The following is a 21,522-nucleotide window of genomic DNA, read 5'->3' as shown; positions in this document are numbered from 1 at the left end:
AAATTTTCTAAATCACAACTGCCTAAGTTTAACACTATAATGTACCATATTTAAAGTCATTATTTTGAGAAGTAAAAGAAAATTATTTACCTTCATGAACTCCACACCCACCTTCCTACCTTAACCACTTTTGAAACCTTGAATCATAGGCTTTTTATCACTAACTTTCCCTTTTCTGAAAATCACACTTTGCCCTCTCAATACTTTGAAAACTCTGTTGGCACCCACCACTGTGTTCTGCATAAAACTTGCCACAGCTATTAACAGTGGAGGTCACTACCTCAAGTGACTCTAGAGTCTTAGAAAACTTGAACTCTGTAATAGAAGTTCTAAAAGGTTTCTATACTATCCACTGCACTAATGTTGAATAAAAACATCTGGGAAAACCAAGAAAATTATGTGATTAAATATAGTTTGACTCTGCATGGAACAGTTCTTTGAGAAGATCAATGACATGTTATTTTTGTTCCCAAAGAGCAGGGAAGCTGGTTTGAAGATTTTATTTGCTTATATACCAAGAGGCTAAACATCAACACTGAAGGAATCATTGTCTTCTGTTTTTCTCAATACTCAAAAACAATCAGGGAAGAGAACTTTATTCGCCATGACTTAACTATTATTGAAATATTGTTTCTTTTCCCCTGCTTCTGACTTACTGCCACCCAAAACCTCAATGACTTTTGAATCTTGGACCATGAATGGTTGTATTTATTAAAGTAAACCAAGGATATTTTCTTCTACTCTCTCTCTCAAGGGAGGAAGAAAGGAAACTTGGAAGTTATACAGAAACATACCAAGATTTTTATTTTACTGCACACACTTCAAGTTTTCCCTCTCCCTCACTCATTCAGCAAGTTCCACTGATCTTCACACGTAAGTATATCTTTAATCTGTCCAGTTTCCCTATCTTTAATATACTCCAGACTAAACCAACACACACAACTGCCCAAACTACTGTAAAACCCATCTAACTTGGTCAGTTTTGCTTCCTTTCTATTCATCTTCATCTTGCTTCCAGAATAACCCTTTTAAAAACAATTAGCTGCTCAAACATCCTCCAACCCCCAAACCTTTCAATGACTTCCCATCATTCTTGTGATAAGATCAACTTTTTAAACATATCTTACAAAACTCTTCCTAACATGACTATAATCAATTTCTCTTAGTTTTTCTCACTTCTGTACTTATATGCTATAGAGTAGGGCAAAAGTACGTTTACAGTTGTTCATAAAGAATACAATAATAATGAAAGAAGAAACTCAGTGTTTCGCATATACATAACTGGAAGCCTACTTTTGACACACCCTGTACAACCACATCAAACTTCTTTCAGATTCTTGAACTCTCCAAGTTGTTTGTTTTATGGAGTTTTTCTCATCTTAGCCTCTACACAGTCTCTTCCTTCTAACTAGCCTACTCCCCTGCAGCCTCCTAACCATCTTCACCTACCTAATTTCTATATAACCTTTAGGTCTCCACCACAGCTTTTTCTCTGAGGTTCTGAGATAATCATGCTAGAGTAGACTAGGCACCTCTGCCATATACTTCTCCTGTTACAGCTCTTATATTTTACTATAATTACTTCTTTGTCTAGTTACCCGCAGCATACTATTTGCTTATTAGAAAGGTAATTATGTCTTCTTGTTCATCATTGTATCCCCAATACTTTACCACAGTGTCTGGGCATACAGCACAGACTCAATGCTGTTTGTTCTGTAGAATGAATAAATGAAAGAATGAACAAACAAAACAATGTGGGGATAGAAATTGAAAAGGGAAAAATTTAAATGGTATTCTGATCAGCGAAAATCCCATATCAAAATCACATCCTCATATAAATAACTGGGACTTCTGGATTCTGCTTATTTCATAGAAAGGTAAAAAATGCCATTTTCACTCTTAAAACAAAATAAAAGGTGAGTAATGTGCAAAATCATTAACTTTTTGAACTCATCAGAGAAGCAACTAACCCAAAATGTAAAGAAAGATGACAGGCTCACTTCCTTACCTGTAGTAAATGCTGGACAGCATACATGCCAGCAAGAACTCAGTTGAAACGTTTTAAAAATTGCTAAAGGCTAAATGTAGGCTATCATGAGAATATAGAACCCTTGAAAAGCATAGAAACAAGGAGATTTCTCACCCACTCACAGAATCTTCTCCACAGACCGTCCCGAAGTGTGTTAGATTTCAGATATTATCAAGCTGATTCTAAAATAGACAGAGAGAGGCAAAGGAACTACAATAGCCAAAACAATTCTGAAAAAATAAAGTTGGAGAACTCACAGTATCTGATTTCAAACTTACTGTAAAGTAATCAAACCAGTGTGGTACTGCAGAAAGGGTGGCTGTCAAAAAAAAAAAAAAAAGAGAGACCAGGAATAGACTCACATATATGATCAACTGATTTTCAACAAGATAAAAAGGGAATTTGAAAAAAAAGAATAGTATTTGTAATTAATGGTGCTAAAAAAAATTGATATAACAAGAAGAAGATAATTTCTATCCATATGTCACAGTAAATACAAAAATTAAGTCAAAATGAATCAAAGCCCTGTAACACTACTAGAAGAAAATACAAGAGAAAATCTTTGTGACTTTGGGTTAGGCAATGATTTCTTAGATACAACCCCAAAATCATTATTCATAAAATTAAAAAATGTTTAAATCAATAAACTGGACGTCAGCAAAATTAAGAACTTCTGCCCTTCAAAGACACTGTTAAGAGAGTGAAAAGAAACCACAGATAGGAGAAAATATTTGCAAATCACATAACTGATAAAAGGCTTTTATCTAGAATATATAATGAAACTCTCAAAACTCAGTATCCAAAAGCCAAAAATTTGAACTTCATCAAAGAAGTTATAAAGATGGCAAATAAGCACACCAAAAACTGTTAACGTCGTTTATCACTAGAGAAATACAATTCCATTTATATAAAATTCTAGAAAAGGCAAAACTTTAAGGACAGGAAATATATCAATAGTTGCCAGAATCGTAGGGGTTGACAACAAAGGGGTACAGAGGAATTTTTGGCTTGATGGAATTGTTCTATATTTTAATTATATGGGAGTTACATGACTGTTGCTTTTGTCAAAATTCACAGAATATATTCTTTAAATGACAAATTTTACTGTACGTAAGTTATATCTTCACTCTTTAAAGAAATTCACATTCTGTAGCAATTCCTACTAAAATACAGCTGACAGCACTGACTCATTTCTGATTCTTGGCTTGAAAATATACCTACCTAATGCTAGTGAGTAATTAGTGCAACTGTAATGAAGTTACATTAGTAAGACTAAAGATCAATTTCTTTCTTAAAACTCGAGGCTATAGTCTTTCCTAACTCTGCAGTCATTACTTGAAACTTCCATGACTTTATTTAATTTTGCATGAATAAAGACTGTAAAACTTAGTCTCCTTTAACTATCAACTCTACTATCTACTTCATACATAACCAAACCACACAATTCTTTGCATTGCACAGACAGTTATATAAACTATATTTTTAATCTGGAAAGTTTTGTTCTGACAAGCCCAAATGACATTAAGTATGTCCATATATAATAATTTCTTTCTAAAACACACTTTTTCAAAATTCCTTGCTCAAAAACCTTAGTGGCTCCCCAGTCTACAAGATAGAAACTAAGCTTACCTGGCATTCAAGGCTCTCCTCAATTTGGTGCTAGCCTATTGTTTCAATCATGTTTCTAGCACTTTTAGACACAAATCCTCCATTCTGCAACTGGATGGCCTCAACAGTCTGTTCATGCCAACTTCTGAAATGCCCTCTTTGAATTATCTCAGTTTAAACAATCCTACTCACTATTTATTCAAAAGGCTTATCTCAAATCCAGTTTTTTCCTTTGACTATTTGAAGACACATTGATTTCACCCTTCTGTGGTTTCTTGTGCATTCATTATCTATAGTATTCATTTGTCATCATATACTACCTTATATTCTTGTTTAAATGTTTCATTTATAAATGTCATCTCATCCTTTATAATATAGTTTCCTAAGGGCAGATGCTGTTTCTCACATGCCAATGCACTCCCAGGAACACAAAAGGTACTCAATAAATATTCAGAGAAAAAAATTAATGTGGAATTTTATTTTAAATTAATTTTAAATGACTTTAAATTTTTAATTAATTTTAAATTCACTTACTGTACTTAACTTCCTGGAAAAGCCTATTTTAATAACTTGATAAACCTAAGCTAGAGACAGTATACTTCTGCTCACTGAGATCTGCCACTGGATCTCATTTATCTTTTTATTTCCAGAGTTGGAATACAGTACCTGACATAACACATGGAAAAGACTCAAATAAATGTTTAATTTAATTTTATTTTCTAAGGCCACAAGGTAAGAAATGGAATCCTGGAGTGCTATCCCAATCCTCCCATGATTATATTAGTGCCTTGAAATGTCCTCTAACGTTTCATATTTATTAACAGAATCTCCCTAAATAGACTACAAATACCTCAAAGACAAAAACTGTGCTTTCTCCTCTCTTTAAGGCTTGCAGAGCAACTATCATGGTGTCAAGTCCACGCATAGTAGGTAGGCACTATTCCTATCAGATTTCTTTATAGTAACATAAAGGAAGCTTATATAACACTTCTCTGCCCCATGTAAAAACACACCAGTTACTCTTCCTACTGGGAAGGTTTATTTTTCATCATCTTTGGCACAAATTCTAGAATGCTATCTGCCAGGTCCCATGCCCCAATAAATATGCATCCACAAACAATTATGAAGACAGATAGCTTATGGGGAGGGGGCACCCTCTGGTCAGGTCCCAATGCTGGCCTGTGGTTAGGGTGAAGGGTAAGCAGGGGGAGGGGTGTGGCCCTGTGATTAATCACTGCCCACTCTACTTAGGGGTATTTATCACAGCCCGCTGTCAGGTAAATCACTGGAAAAACACCTCTTCAGTAATTAATGTGAAGTGACGGATGGACAGCCCCTGGGCCCATTAATCAGGAACATCAGCAGCCTACCGAGATTATGAATGTCAGGATGCATAAACTGCCGGTGGATCAATAGGCCCAGGAATCCATCCAAGACACTCATTTCCGAGGCATCTCCGGTACATTAGGCTCCCGGACCCCTCCCCCATTCTGAAATGAAAAGCAAGGCTTCAGAACAAAGAACAGGAGCTGAGGTCTGAAGTGACCACTGCAAAAAAAACCCAAAAAAAACCCCACCAAAAACAAAAAAACAAAACAAAAAAAACCAACCATCAGGGAAGCTGCCCATAATTAGAGAAGGTACCAGGTAGCAACATGAGCACAGAACTATACTGACCAGGAGGCTCTCTGAAGGTTCAGTGCCCTGGAAAAGCAGGGGAACCAGGAAGATAACAGTTAACAGAGCCTGACTATCCATTTTAGGATAATCCAGCTTCTTTCTGCTAATCTTTTACCAATTTTTCTGTCCACATTTTCTTTCCTTTCATATTGGCAGCACTAATAAAGAGTAGAGAGAAAAGAAAGAAAATTCAATTTCTGCTACCTAACAACCTAGGTAAAAAATTTATTCAAAAGGACAAAGAATCTGTACAAAATAAAATCACTGAATTATCCTTGAATTTAATTTAGCCTCATTCCCTCATTACCATGACAAGCTGGGAATTGCCAGCAGAAGTACCCACAATTCTTCTTTTAAGAAGAAGGTGGTCTTCCTGATTCATTGCCATTTACAAAGCATTCTACCAATATAATATACAGGTTAAAGGCTAAACTGTGTGATGGGATTCCAGCAAGATGAAATCACATCTTAATTCTATTTCTTCTCCAAGTCAAACAAAAAAATTCTCCATCAAAAAGGTCTGCTCAACCTGTAAAACAATAGGGAGCTGAAAGAGAATTGTTTGATCGGCATGCCAAAGTTAGTCAATTTTGTATGGGAAATAAGGCTGTGCTTCAGCCTCATATTGAACACCCTCTAGGCTAACGGGAATGAGACTGTGCTTGCTACCACATCCCGCCAAACCCCAGCACTGTGCTTTGTGGTCAGACTCGGGGCAGGACTGCAATCGTTGGTTAGAAAGTGTCTCAGAGTTACGGCTGCCTGTTCCGCTAAATCTCATTTCATCCTACTGATGGATGGATGGACAGATGGCTGCATGGTGAAAGCAGCATTATCAGATGGAGCCTCTGAATGATGGATAGCCCTCTTTCTACTTTCTCCAAACCACCATCGATCCAGGCCATATTTCAGTGGTCAGAAGCCCAGTAATATTAAGACACACAATCGGGTTAGGTTACTTGCAGTGTAAACCTCTAAAACAGAAATTCTAACACCTCTGCTTTGCTGTCAAGAACTACGCTGAAAATGTTAGTTTCATTCTTTCTAGCTGCTAACCCAATGAATTCCAACAGCTCAAAGTGCAAAGCCCAAAGGGAACAGCTGGGCTCCATTCCTAGGAACACGTGAAAAGCTAGCTTGCCTGCCAAATTTTTTACTAGCCAGTTCTGTGAAATGAACTCTGCAGCAGTAGTGAGCAGATCTGTGAATATGTGTATCCAGTGGAGTGTGAAGCTATTGGAACCATACAAACCACAAAGTTTTTCAGTGACATAATCACTAACCTCAAACACGTAGAGCCTTGAATATACCAAGTGAACTACCAACATCAAGGAAGGCGAGTAAAACCAGAACAGATTAAAATTTTGTCTTTTGCACATAACCCTAAAATGCTGTTTCTATCTAATCTGCCTGCTTGGCTTCTACTTTCTTGTGTACATATCAAATCATAAGTACTAATCCTTGCCTGTTTCCACAAGCACACTTCAGCATCCATTTGCTCTGTCACCTTCTAAACACTCATCTCAGCTTGACTATTTGGACTCCATGCCCTCTTTGTTCCTTCCACATTATCCTGTGCTCTCAGACAGCAATTCAGACTCGTATAACTGGACTTTGTATCACAGTTATTTCCACTAATGTGAATGGAAGAAATGGACTGACTCCAGCTTTGTGATAGAGTCCCAGAACCCACATGCCCTCTTTTTTCTTAGTTCACATATCCCCAAATGACTTCTCTAAATGTTTCATAGCCAACTATAACGCGAATCACCTTGGCTTAGCTCCTAATCCACCCTCTCTTGACTGTTTTGCTGCTACCCTGAGCCCAATACTCAGGTAATTTGTTTGTATTCATTTGTGGGTTCAGAAAAGTGTATCAGTGGAATGGCTACTGTCATTCTTGCTGTAATGGTAGTGTACTTTAATATATTTCTTAAAGATTTTATTTTAGACAGAGAGGAAGGGAGGGAGAAAGAAAGGGAGAGACATCAATGTGTGGTTGCCTCTCGCATGCCCCCTACTGGGGACCTGGCCTGCAACCCAGGCATGGGCCCTGACTGGGAATCGAACAGGCAACCCTTTGGTTGGCAGGCTGGCGCTAATCCACTGAGCCACACAAACCAGAGCTAATATTTTAATATTTATTCCTTAACAACGCCTATACCCCTGTTCCTAGCTAAAAAGAAATATGTACTATTTAAACAACATACTACTTAATTATAATAAATCAACAATAGTACTGCCTTTCACATAAACATTAAAAAATTTTTACAGAATCTTAGAACTGCATTACTGAAGTCACACTTCAATGCCCTAAATTTCTGAATTAAGGAAATTGAGGATCCGAGGTTGTAGTGTCCATGGTTAGATGGGTATTAAGTAGCAAAGCAAGACTGGAACCTAGATTTCAATTACAAATGCTGTGCTCATTCTATTACACTTCTCTGACATTTCACTTTCATCTCAAGATTTCACAGGGAATGGGGGCAAGAGTGACATTTGTATGTGTGCCCATGTGTTCTGGGGGAGAAAAGTGGCCACAAGTAATTAAATTTGGTCATCCACCCACTATTGTGCTTGCCATCAAAGTTGCCCATGGGATCATCTGAGAGCTACTCACTATAGTAGAGAACAAAATTAAATGAATCCCTGACAACTAGAAACCTCTACTCTTCCCTTCTTTATGTATTTGTCCCAGTCCTATCTAGATGGCTTAGGAAAGATGGCTATGTAAAGAAAAAGGCAGAAAGATATTTGATACAAGTAGAATCAGAAAAGCAAGAGTCTCCACATCTTAAACTAAATGGATAGAAAAGCAATGTGTCCTCTTCATTCGCAAGGATGCCACATTCCGGTCAAAGGCAGAGCACAAGTTGACTGATTGGACTTCACCCTCTGGTGGCCAAAATGTGTCACTGCTTCATTCCCTGAGTGCCATACTAATCTTTATAAACTTAATAGCTGAAAAAGACCTCTGAAAATCATGTCAAATAACCTCATTTTGGTTGAGGGGTTTATCTAAGACTTACAGTTATTGAAGTAGTAACTTAGTAGTTTTATCACTACCATAACTGCTTAACCAGTTTTCCACCCACTTTGTGTTCAAGATATACTAGCTGAGCAAAGTTTAATCAGAAAGTTAATTGTGCTGCAAAAATAATCACTTAATGCACATAAAAACCAAATGTATTATCCACACTAACGCTCATCTTCATTAGTATAAATGATTGGGATGACTTTTTCATCCCATTCCCACAAAAATGTGCCTCACACACTGGACAAGGACTCAATTATGATTATTCTTAACACCAGATAAAATATTTCTCCTTAGAATTAAAACAAAAACAAAAATAAAAAAAACACCACTTCCCTAGAAAAAAATAACTCATGTTAGGTGAATAATAAGGAATGACAATTCTTTGAACTCGTATTTTATTCCTGTATACACCCTAAATTCATAAAAAGGTTGTTTTTACTTGCATTAGCCAAATACATTTTACAATAATCAATTTTTATACACATTTGCAAAGCTATCTAAAGCCAACACAATAATCCTTTCCTTTCATTAAAAAAAGTATTTTTATAGAGTTTCTATTTGGTTAAGAAAGATCTATTAAACAATGCCTAAGAGAACAATGACATATTTTTCAAAATCTGCTGCTGTGAACCATGTCTAATTATGTTTTCTGTTTCATTAAGGTCTAGGCCCTACAAGCAAAAGTGAATTAGTGGTAGAATAGTATCAATATTAGAAGAGGAAGAGAAAGAGGAAAAAATAACCAGCTACCACTTAATGAGTGCTTACAACATGACAGAGACTGTGCTAAATATTTTACACGTATTATCTCATTTGATACCACTATAATATTATGAGGTGGCTATTATTATACCAGTTTTACAGATGAGAAATCTGAAGCCTAAGTAACTAATACCACACATCTTCTAAGTGCTGGTTAGGATTTCAAAGACCCTGCGTTTAACTACTATACTAGACTGCCTGACCATCAGCAAGATGGTCTCTCACAACAGTATATTCATTTCCTAAGTATTCACAATTTGATTACAATTTGTATAAATGCAAAGCAACCAAAGAGAGTTCAAAGACTGTTGCAGTAAAACAAAAAAACTACCATATTTTGCCACGTATAGTGTGCACCCACATTTTGGGCCCAAACTTTCAAGAAAAAAATTTATTCATTTTAATTTTTTAGTTAGAAACAAAACCGATTATCATATTCCAGGGTATTATTTTACATACAGATATCGTTACTGCTTTCTAGAGTTACACTTTTAACACACAAGCATAAATAAAAGAATTAAAAAACATTTATACAGATACGGAGTTAGTACTACCCATGTGCAATGCTCATGTGCAGTACTAATTTATTTTTCCTTCAAAAATTTGGGCAAAAAAGTACACTTCATATATGGCAAAATATGGTAACTAGAATGAAAGAAATTTCATGACTTGCCCATTCCCAATAACCTTCCAGACTTAAAAGTGCTGACAATAAAAATTTGCTACTGCCTCTGAAGCTTTCTCATTCACCTTGCCTCACCCTCAAAGCCATATGGTGTCAGGAGAGGACTCCCTCTCTTCTTCTCCCCTTAACAATAATCTCTATACTTCCGATTAGAACACCTCCAACCAAACTTTGTCCTTCTTTACACACTTCCCTTTCTCCAGAGCCACATGTGAGCATGGGAACAATGACCAGTGAAATTGATAACAGAGTTCTCTGACTAGAAGAAGCTTTAAAGGGGAATGTGGAACACAATTTCAAATCTGAATGTAAAAACACCAGAAACTTATACATCAAATGCCTACTACAGATGGTTTTTCAAATGTAATTTTAAGCAGAATATAATAGTTGTAGTATTTTATTTTTAGTCTGCCTTGGACATTATAGTATTTGTCTCTCTTCACACAGTTGGACAAAGAATACAGCTTATGTAACTGGAAGAAATATTTCATGATAAATCTGAGTATCAACAAAATGAAAAACACAGGATACATGATTCCAGTAGGATCTTGGGGGCACCAAAAGACATAAACAAACTATGGCATGGAAAGGCTTTTCTCAAAACATAACACAATTCATGCCCCCAACTTATTTTACACTCCACTGACTACAGTCATGCATCAGCAACAACTGATTTCATGGCTTACAGGCTGGGAACCAGCCTGCAGCTTAGTTCTCTTTCACACTCCATTGATACGGTAACCCCATGGTTCACCAAGTTTAATGTTAGCACCTATTATTATAGGCCATCTCAAAAGGCAGTCCGATTAAAGCTTTAATATAACTGAACAATAACAATATAATATGTAATAGAAAGGTAGAGATAAAAGTCTTCTTTCTACTCAGTAAATCTACCTTGGGCAGGGGTTGGGAGGATGGAAAGAGAAGTTAAAAACTTCCTTCTAAAACTTCTTTCCCTCACTATACATTTAAAGGTTGATCTGTGCTTCTAGACTTACTTGAAATTAGTTACTCTCCTGGATCTATCCCAGGTTACAAATATCCTATGTCCTATAGTAACAGTAAAAGAGTTGAAATGGATAAGGCTTTGGGGACTGTACCTCAAACCTGACATGCATGAAACTTGATCTTTTTCCTCATTGTGGATACACAGACTACAGCTAATAAACCACTGAGTCAATTTTGAAAGCACAGGCTTATCTATGGTATTTTATATATACCCCAACTACATACTAACAGGTAGTAGCAATTATCTCAATTTTACAGGTTAGATATCTGAAACTTAAGTTACAGCTTTAGTGTTGGTTAGAATTTCAAAATTCCTGCACTTAACAACTACTAATTACAATACATGCCTTCTAAAAAATGGGATAAAGTAAAGCATAGCATAATTAAAAAACAAAACAAAACACTGAAGTGCAATAGCAACAAGAGAATAATTGTAAAGGAGGTAGAATCTGTATGTCAGAAATAGTTACAATTCTATCTATATCCTCCCTCCTTGCAGCTATGCTAGCAAGTGTAAAGGCCAAATGTGGCTGGTAAGAAACTGAGAAACCAAAAGACTTCAAAGCAAATTTCACTTTAAATCAGGCAAAGAAAATATTAAATAATTAATAAAGAGGAGTTTCTCTTATATGCAAATGAAGTTTACTAATTAGAGTTTCAAGAGTAATAAATTACCTTAGAATACAACCATATCTTCAGAGCAATGCTCCTTTAAGGATCAGGAAGCCAGTACAGAGTGCTACAGAAAGCTTTCAAGAAAGAATAATCTACTGAACAAACATGGCCAAGGTACTTAAACTGCATTCTAATCTATTATTCTTATGATGTTAAAAGAAAGATAAGACTGGTAAAAGCTAACAATAGGTAATTACTTGCAAACAAATATTAAGTGTACATATTATACTAATATCTATGTTAGGGACAATGAAGATAATAATGTAGGACAAGTAATAACATGGTTTGAACCACGTGAATAATATACCCCCCCTCCCCTTTAAGTCGTCTCTACCTAACTGGGAGGATAAGAATTTTTTTTAAGTTATTTTAAGGTGGTATATAATTGTCAAATAAAGAGAAAAGCAGTAAACAATAAAAACCCAGAGAAAGCCTATCGCTAAGTAGAATGGTTGAAGAAGATGTCATAAAGTAGGTGGAATTGGAACCAGACCTTCATTTATTAAATTTATTTTACTTTTTATTAAAAAAGTAAAGTATAGTTGGCATACAATAATATATTAGTTGAAGGTATACAACATAGTGATTTGACTTTTATATACCTTACGATATGTTCCTTACACGGTAAGGAACGAGGCCTTTAGAAGACAAAGAATTGAAGGGAGACATTCCAAGCAGAAAGAACAGCCTAAACAATATGAAGAGGTTGTAAGTCAAAAACTGTTGCTTTGGAGACTGATACAGAAACTAGCCTAGGGAGAGTTCAATGTTGGAAAGCAGTGGAAGATTCTGCCAGAAAGACTGTTTTCAATAAGAGGTACCTCAACACTAAGTTTAGGCATTCAATATCCTAGGCAATGGAGAGCTGAGCCTAGACCTTACAGATAATTCCAGAGAAATGATACTATTACAGTATTTCTAGATCTTCTCCATATCTTCCTTTACTCCATATGCCCTTTCATTTACCCTGGCATCCCTTTTAATATGGACCATCAGTATAGAGGTGATAAAATAGCACACAATCTTCACACTGACATCTTTTATGCTTATTTAATCCAATGGTATCAAATGACCAAGCAGTAACATTTTAACCAAAAACCAGAAACAGGATCAACAGGAGAGGTGGGCTCTAAAACAATGTGTCCCAAGCCTAATCCCATATTCAGAATTAGACATAATACCTCGCAGAACCATCAAATACACTTTGTATATCCATTCTCATAATCAGAGAAAGAATTGAACCAAAATCTGCTCCACATTAAATTCTACTCCATGGTTCAAACAATATCCAGAAACTCTTGCCTTGATATCTGATGAAGACTGTTATATTTGGGAGTCTCTGAAAAAATAACAGCTGGTGGTATGTGCACATACACATACATGTTACATAAATTTAAAAAAGTAAATAAACAACAGGATATACATTTGACTCTAGATATGGTAACTGGTCTTACTGCCATTGCAATAATGCCTTGAAAAGATAAACCCAATCCCTATTACCCTGACTTTTATAGTCTCATTTCCTGGGATGAAGTGTTACTTCTAGTCTCTTCAAAATTTTTAAATCTATCCAATCCATACTCTTATCAAAAGAACATCTACCCTTACAGTTTTGATGACAGAATGAAACAGTAACACCTTGAACCCCCACATACACTAGAGTTGTTTATTTCATCTTGTTAGCACAACTAACAAGGAGAACAGATTCCATTCAAACTGCCTACAGAACCCAACTGCTTTGCTCTTCTCTCACTTCATCCCCTTCCCAGCTCCTCTATAATTTACACACAACCACCTTGCTCTGCTGCCCATCTTCCCCCAACTGCTCCACAACAATTCACAGGCTGTCACAGATTGTCAGCACTGCGTTAGGGGACTTGAGAAGTACTCTTGTGGGACAGTGCAGCGTGTTAGTACAGCATTTTCCTGGATACAATGTCATTCTTTATAGCCAGTTGTAAATTAGTTTCCTCTTAAAAAAATAATACTCCTAATAAGACAGGTACAAGGAGATTTTAAATAACCAAGATTAAAACTCACTTTGGTTTGCTCTGAGATCTGGGCCATTTCAGAGTCATGCACAATGAAATCCCATGCCTCTACTTATATGAGGCATACGCACCATCTAGGAACATCTGAAATCAGCTTTCTGATGCTAACAAAAGCAAAGAGACTACCAAAAATCATATCAAAAGAGAATCATCTTCCCCTTTTTTCTGTGTCTAAGTCTCCTCATTGTTAGAGTCCACCTGGGAATACTTTAAGCTCAGCTGTCAATATCAACATTTACTTCTCACTTGCTATGCAAAATTATTTAAAAGAAAACTCTGTGAATCACCAATATTATTCCATTATAGTTTCTGTCCAATTTTTTGCCACGTGCTTAAACAGCACACGAGTACAATTATCTTCTAACAGTTCCTCTGACTGACCCTCTTGTTACTACTGAAACCTTTACCCTACATATCAGCTTCCCAGTTACCACTGTCTACACATGACAGTCAGAAGCTGAAACGGACAGCAAAGATCATCAGAGGATATAGGTCAGAAAAACATCTTACAAAACAGTAGGTCCCACCAATTTAATAAACGTTCTTTAAAAAAAATGTTAATTGAAAATAAACACCTAAAAAATAATATTAAAAAACTGAAATCAATTTCACTAAATATCTATTTTTCATTTCCAAGTTATTTGATAGATTCATTCTCCTTTATTATGCTTTACCAGACTTAATTATCTATTCTTTAACTCTTACAGTAACAATGCATCTTTGCAATGCATCTGTATGATCTATAGGGAAGCTACAGTTTAAAAAGAAGGATGTTACTTCTCAGTTTTTCCAGTGGAAAGAGAATGAAGGAGGCAAAACTAGAAATCCATCTTTGAGAACTGATTCCAGTTTTTAACCAGCCTCCTCCCTCTTTACAACAAACAACGAAATTAAGAAAGACAGTGAAGAAAAGAAAATCTTCCAAAGAGCCTAAGTCTTTCAGGAAATTGCCATTTTAAAACTTGTTTTACATGAGAGTTATAAAAAATAATGACAGCGAAGAAACAAAATATAAGCAAACAAATATTTAGAGTAAATGAACAGTATTTTTTATAAAATATGCATAAGTGTACTTAACTGACTTACCAGGTAAGTAACATTTATTTTTTGAATAATAAAACCAGAACAGATAGACTCTGAAGGAAAATGGTACCAAAGTTCCCTTCTGATAGACACAGCAGCCTCACCTGAAAAATAATAATAATGAAAGTTATTTTTATAAAGACAGGTAGTTATCACTTCTTTGACAACTGTGCACTTCACGCACTCATTTTGTGAATATTGAGTTTAACACAGTGATTTATCGTAGATTGTGCAATGAAAATAAATACATACATGTAATAGTACATTTTAAAGCTCATCAACAAAACAGAGTAAAGAAATGTCATCTCTCATTCTACAGTCTTCTGAGAACTAGTTTGAAAGGGGAGAAACTCCTATTAACTGCCATTAAAAAAAAAACGAGAGATAGATATGAAACAAAAAAATACAAATGATCAAAAACACAAAAAGAGACCTGACCAGCATGGCTCAGGTGGATGGGCACTGTCCAGCAAAGAGAAAGGTGGCAGGTTTGATTCCCAGTCAGGGCACATGCCTAGGTTGCAGGTTTGGTCCCTGGTCAGGGCACCTAGAAGTGGATGTTTCTCTCTCGCATTGATGTTTCTCTTCCTCCCTTCCCCTTTCTCTTAGGAAACAAACAAACAAAAAAAAATCACACACACAAAAAGATATTCAACTTCCAGTCATTACTATAGTTCTTACAGGCACATGGTGGATGCTTAGTAAGAGTATGCTGAATGGATATTTGGATGGATGATTAAAATTAACATCAGTTAGCAAAGAAAAATAAATATATTCTTTATTGCCCATCAAACTGGCAAAGATTTTTTTTAAAAGCAGTAAGTTCCTGTTTTGGTGAATGTAGACTGAAAAATTATACAGAATAAAAAATTATAAACAATTTTAATGTCCATCTACATGGGTCAGAGTAAATAAATTACAGTATACCTATATTGTCTGAAACAATACAGACATTAAAAACAATAGTGTAGCTTTACAAATATTGAAATATCTATAAAACATACAGTAAGTTTTATAAAAATGGCGAATTTAACAAGAAGTGTACAAGAAAAAAACAAGAAGTGTACAAAACCGATAAAAAGAAAACTTTAAAACAGTCCTGTGACACAAAAGTAGAGCTGAGTAAATGGAAAGATATTCCTTGTTTTTGGACAGAAAACTCACAACTCAACATCATACCGATGTCAGTTCTCCCTAAATTAAGTTATAATTTTAACATAATCCCAATAAAAATCCTAATACGAGTAAGCTTTTTTACAGAGACAGCTGTTACTGAAGTTCAATAGAAAAAAATAAACATGTAATAGCCAATAAAACAGTAAAATATTTTAGAAGCCTTTGATATACATATAATTAAAACTGTGATAATGGTGCAGGAATACAGACTAGTAAAGAAGGAAAAACAGAAAATCCAGAAATAAACTTGAAATAATGTATGATAAAGGTGGTATCACGAAACACTGGGGCAAAATTGTACTTTTTAAAGAATATATACTGAGACAACAAATTAGCATTTGTACAAAGATTAGTAAATTCACACAATATTCATTTTTAAAAACCTCCAAATGAATCAGGGATCCAAACCTAACAACTAAAACTATCAGTCACTGCAGCACTGTTTGTAAATGCAAAATACTAGAAAAAGCTTAAGAAAATGGTTAACATCTTCACAATAGAGCACTTTGCAACTGTGGGAGGAAGGAACAGACAAAGGGAGGGAGGGAGAGAGGTGGGCAAACTCTATAAACTGATGTGGAATGGATTCCAAATCATGTTGTTAGGTGAAAAAAGGGATGTACAGAAGCGTATCCATAGTATTTTACCTTTTGTGTATTAAAAAAAAAAAAGAGGAAAGAGGAAATAAGGAAATATAGCTGTATCTCCTCATTTCTGGGGGAAAACACACAGGAAGAATAATTCAGAAAATGAGACTGGTTACCTATAGAGGGTGGGTAGAAACAGGGTGGAAAGGAAAGGATTAAAAAAAATGGGTGACACTGCTCTAAGGATGGAACTTCTGGAACAATATTAATCTTTCGCATTCTCAAAAATATGTAAGATCAACTAGGATGAACAGAAAAACTTAGAATACAAATAAAATGAACTGTACTTCAAATAAATAACATAAAAACATAGGGGAAGGAAGAATGCTGGGGAGAGTGAACTAATCCAAATAACTTTTTAAAAAAGATTTTATTTATTTTTAGACAGAGAGGAAGGGAGGGAGAGAGAAGGTGAGAAACTGGATCAATGTGTGGTTGCCTCTTGTGCGGCCCCTACTGGGGACCTGGCCCTCAACCCAGGCATGTGCCCTGACTGGGAATCAAACCAGCAACCCTTTGGCAGGCTGGCATTCAATCCACTGAGCGACACCATCCAGGGCTAATCCAAGTAACTTTTAAACATGGTTTTTATATTAGCGATGTCCAAAAGAAACATAATAAGCACTAAATACATAATTTAATATTTTCTAGTGGCTGTGTTAAAATAAAGTAAAAATAGGTAAAAAATTAATTTTATTAATTTATTTTATGATACAGCTAAAATATTTCAACATATAAATAATATTAAAATATTAAAATATTAATTCCTTATTTCATAGTAAGTTTTCAAAATGCAGTATATATTTTATACCTATGATACATCTCGATTCATGGGCTTAGTAGCCACCCTATTAGACAGTGGAGATTTAGATTATATGCTAAAGGAAAAAATACTATCAACAAATACTGAACTCTACTTATGAGGTGTCTTTTAAATAGTGGTATAAGTTAGCAATTCTTAACTTATTTTCTGATATTCTAGAATTGAGCCAATAAGTAAAAACATGAGTAACGGGGCTAGGTTTCTCACTGTTAGGAGAGGGAATTATAAACATAAAATGAAGGATAGAAAAAATTCTGTAGTTTTGGATTAGACTCAGTGCTATCAATATAAATTCATTCCTTTCAGTAGACAGATAAAGATGTACATGAATGTTTGTGGATACACACATATCTATCACATGTATCTATTTCCTAGATGCCTGCTGAGAGGGCCTAGAAGCAATAACACGCAGCAGCAATGAGGACATCGAGAGTCCAGATTCTGGCTTATAAAGCTATTCCCTACTAAGGAAGTAAAAACTCATTCCAAGGCTCAGGCTGGGAAAGTATGAGATGGGTCTGGAACATCTTGCTGTGGTAAAAAGTGAGGAAGTACTCTAATGACAAGAGAAAGCCAAAAGGAGACAGGAATCAGCTTGAAGGGGTTCCCACTGGCCAAATCAGGGACAGCATAAAAATAATGAAATGAAGAAAGTATTATAAAATAAGCAGAGAAGAAATGATAGAATTAGAAAATCACCATTTAGGAACCATCATGAAAAGGATTCAAGCAGAAATCACTGGTGGATACTAAAATTAGTGAGGAAAATTTCAGGAAATAACAGAATATTCACAGTCTCAAGTATTTTGTCAAAGATACTTCAAAACTAGAAACGAAATTCGAATGTATTTAATCCCGCTAAAAATGATTAAAATGGTAAATTTTATGTTATATATATTTTGTCACCAAAAAAACTACAAAAGGAAAAACGGTAACTTCACACTAGAAAACCTAAGAGACACTGCCTTAATGAAATCATAACATTTCTTCTGTGGTACTCCTGACAGAAATGGATAACCTGAATCCAACCAATTACAAGAAAATATCAGATAAAGCCAAATTAGAGACACTCTACAAAATAACTGGCCTGCAGTCTTCAAAAATGTCAATTTCACAAAAAGAACAAAGACCAGAAACGCTCCAGATTAAAGGAAACAAAAGAGATATGACAACTGAATCCACTCCAGGATCCAAAATTTTCTTTTGTCATACAAATGTGTTATTGGGACAATGGGTGCAATTTGAACAAGTATATAGACTAGATGATAATATTAATGTTAATTTCCTGATTTTGACAACTTCACTCTGATTACATAAGAGAAGGCCCTTGTTTTTTAAAATGCACTCTCATGTACTTAGGGTATATAGGGGAATAGGTTTGCACCTTAGCCTCAAACATTTCAAGATTACACACACACACACACACACACACACACACACACACACACACTCTCTCTCTCTCTCTCTCTCTCTCTCTCTCCCCCCCTCCCTCCCTCCCTCTCTCTCACACACACACACACAGAGGCAGACAGAAAAAGTGTTAACATCTGAGGTATCTGGGTGAATATTTTTGTACATTTTACAGTTTGAAATAATGTCAAAATAAATTAAACAGGAAAAAATAGATGTTAGCACAGTACCTGGCACATAATCTGCATTAATAGCTGTTAGATGTTGCTAATGAGAATATTATCTCTGGATTCTGTACAAAAAAAATTCTCAAGACATATTCTTTTATGGTGGGAAAAAATGGAGGAGGAGCAAAATAATACATACAGTATGCTTCACTTAAACATACTTGCACATATACATAGGTAAATGCATAGAAAACATACACTAAACAGTTAGTCGTTGTTAGTTCTGGGCAGTGGAATTAAAATAATTCTTGTTTTCATCCTCACACTTATTGGTATTTGTGAACCTTCTTATACTGAAGATGAATCATTTTTGTTTTTTTCCAAAAATTATTTTTAGAAATTGAAGGTATAGTACGCAATCAAGAAACACATGCCATCATTACTTTTCCATAACAATGCCCTCTCAGCAGACCTGTATTAAGTTACTGTATAACCATATTCTGTGTTACTTTGCCTTTCACACAGTAAAATTATTATGTCACATAAAAATATTCATTATTCTTAAATCATTTCAGTCTTGGGAATTAAGAGAGTGGAATGGACATATACAAATAATTTTGCTTCTTTCCAAAATCTTACTAAAATAACAGTAAAGTGTTTAAGGCAAAAATTAACAAGGATAGTTAAGAGCAGAAGAAGGGAAAAAAGTAACAAAACCTTGGAAGTCAGAACATATACAGATGTATGCTAACTGTAGAGCAGGTCCTGGAGAGACAAATCCCAGTCCAGCATAGAAAAAGATGAGACCCAACTCAGTTTACTGAAATCTGCACAAGAGTCAGGAACTACCCTGCCAGCACCACCCCTGGAATTGAAAGTGAAGTGGGAAAGGGACACCGGTGAAAGCTGTTTGAAAAGTAGTTAGATCCTTTGATCCCCTCCTCATCCCTGAAAGATGACTTGGTTATCTCTGCAGAATGTAAAACAGATTATCTCTGCTTTGGGGACTGACTAGAAGTACATAGGTCTTTAAAACTGGACAATTATGCGAGCATATTAAACACCAAGATCTATTGCCCCCATTCCCACAAACCAGTTTCTAGAAAAATGCAAACTGTTCTAGATCTAAAGGGCCTTCCAAGTACCTACAAAAACCCAGGACAGCATAAAAATACACATAGACCCATACGAAAGCACATCATTGTGAAATTTCGAAATACTGGAGAGGGACACAGCGGAGGTCCAACAAGATCCAAAGACAAGAGAAGATTACTCATGTTGACTTAGGAATTCTAAACAGCAAGAGAAGACAAGGGAAAACAAAAAACAAGAAAAAACTATGCTTTCAAATTCTGAAGAATACTTTCAACCTAGAATTTTACACTTACCCAAACCAAATCAAATGTGAGGACAGAAAAAAGAGACATTTTGACATGGAAAGGCTCAAAAAAGTACCTCCCATGTACTCTTTCTTAGAAAATTACTAGAGGACTGAGAACTTCAAGTTCTTAGAAAATCAGAGAAAAAACCAACTGTAGCCATAGCAAAAAGTTGTCTGGAGAACCAGTTTTAAATCCATTCAGTTGATAAGGACAACTTACTTAACCAGGGGTTCCTTTTTAAATGATATTTTATTAATTATGCTACTACAGTTGTCCTGATTTTTCCCTCTTTGCCCCCCTCCACCCAGTGTCCCATAATCCCTCAGGCAATACCTCCACCATTGTTCACATCCGTGGATCATGTGTGTAAGTTCTATGGCTACTCCATTTCCTATATTGTAGTTTACATGCCCATGGCTATTCTGTAACTATTTATTTGTACTTCTTAATTCCCTCACTTCTTCACCCATTCTCCCCCACACCCTCTCATCTGGCAACTTTCTGGTAACTAACTTCTTTTCTCTTGCTGCTTTTAGAAGTCTTTCTTTATCTTTAACTCTTGGCCTTTTAATAGTATGTCTTAGAGTGGGCTTCTTTGCATCCATCATAATTGGGACTCTCTGTGCTTCCTAGACTTCTGTGTCTATTTCCTTCACAAAATTAGGGAATTTTCCTTTCACTGTTTTTTTCAGATAGATTTCCAATTTCTCACTCTTTCTCTTCTCCTTCTGGTACACCTATGATGCAAATGTCAGACCTCTTGAAGTTGTCCCAGAGGCTGTTTATACTACCCTCATTTTTTTTTATTCTTTTTCCTTCTTCTTGTTCTGCGTGGTTGTTTTTTGCTTCCTTATATTCCAAATCATTCGATTCTTGGCTTCAACCACTCTACAGTTGTTTCCCTGTAAATTGTTCTTTATTTCAATTAGTGTATCCCTCATTACTGACTGGGTCTTTTTTTATGCTGCTGAGGTCCTCACTAAGTTCCTTGAGCATCCTTATAACCAGTGTTTGGAACTCTGCATCTGATAGATTGCTTATCTCTATTTCATTTAGCTCTTTTTCTGGAGTTTTGACCGGTTCTTTCATTTGGGCCATGTCTCTTTGTCTCCTCGTTTTGGCAGCCTCCCTGTGTTTGTTTCTGTGTATTAGGTAGAGCTGCTTTGACTCCATGTCTTGGTAGTGTGGCCTAATGTAGTAGGTGTCCTGCAGGGGCCAGTGGGACAGCCTCCCCTATCACCCAAGCTGGGTACTCGAGGTATGCCCTTCCTGTAGGCTAAGTACACCCTCCACTTGTAG

The 21,522-nt window shown here is 35.8% G+C and overlaps 1 protein-coding gene across 3 annotated transcripts in view; it reads right to left on the bottom strand.

The window, feature by feature from the left end:
- R3HCC1L (R3H domain and coiled-coil containing 1 like) overlaps nucleotides 1-21,522 on the bottom strand; it is an 85,703-nt gene that overhangs the window by 47,489 nt on the left and 16,692 nt on the right. For 2 of the 3 annotated variants that reach the window (XM_054581327.1, XM_054581328.1), the window contains exon 2: nucleotides 14,622-14,722. The gene's annotated coding sequence lies outside the window, so the exon portion shown is untranslated. Of the gene's footprint in view, nucleotides 1-2,143; nucleotides 2,212-2,307; nucleotides 2,349-14,621; nucleotides 14,723-21,522 lie in introns of all 3 variants that reach the window. The other variant, XM_054581326.1, reaches the window with a different exon arrangement.

Source organism: Pteronotus mesoamericanus, unplaced genomic scaffold (genome assembly GCF_021234165.1).
Source record: "Pteronotus mesoamericanus isolate MK-2021 breed Mesoamerican mustached bat unplaced genomic scaffold, CSHL_Meso_final contig_657, whole genome shotgun sequence".
NCBI lineage: Eukaryota > Metazoa > Chordata > Mammalia > Chiroptera > Mormoopidae > Pteronotus > Pteronotus mesoamericanus.
This window is presented reverse-complemented; position numbering and strand designations above follow the sequence as displayed.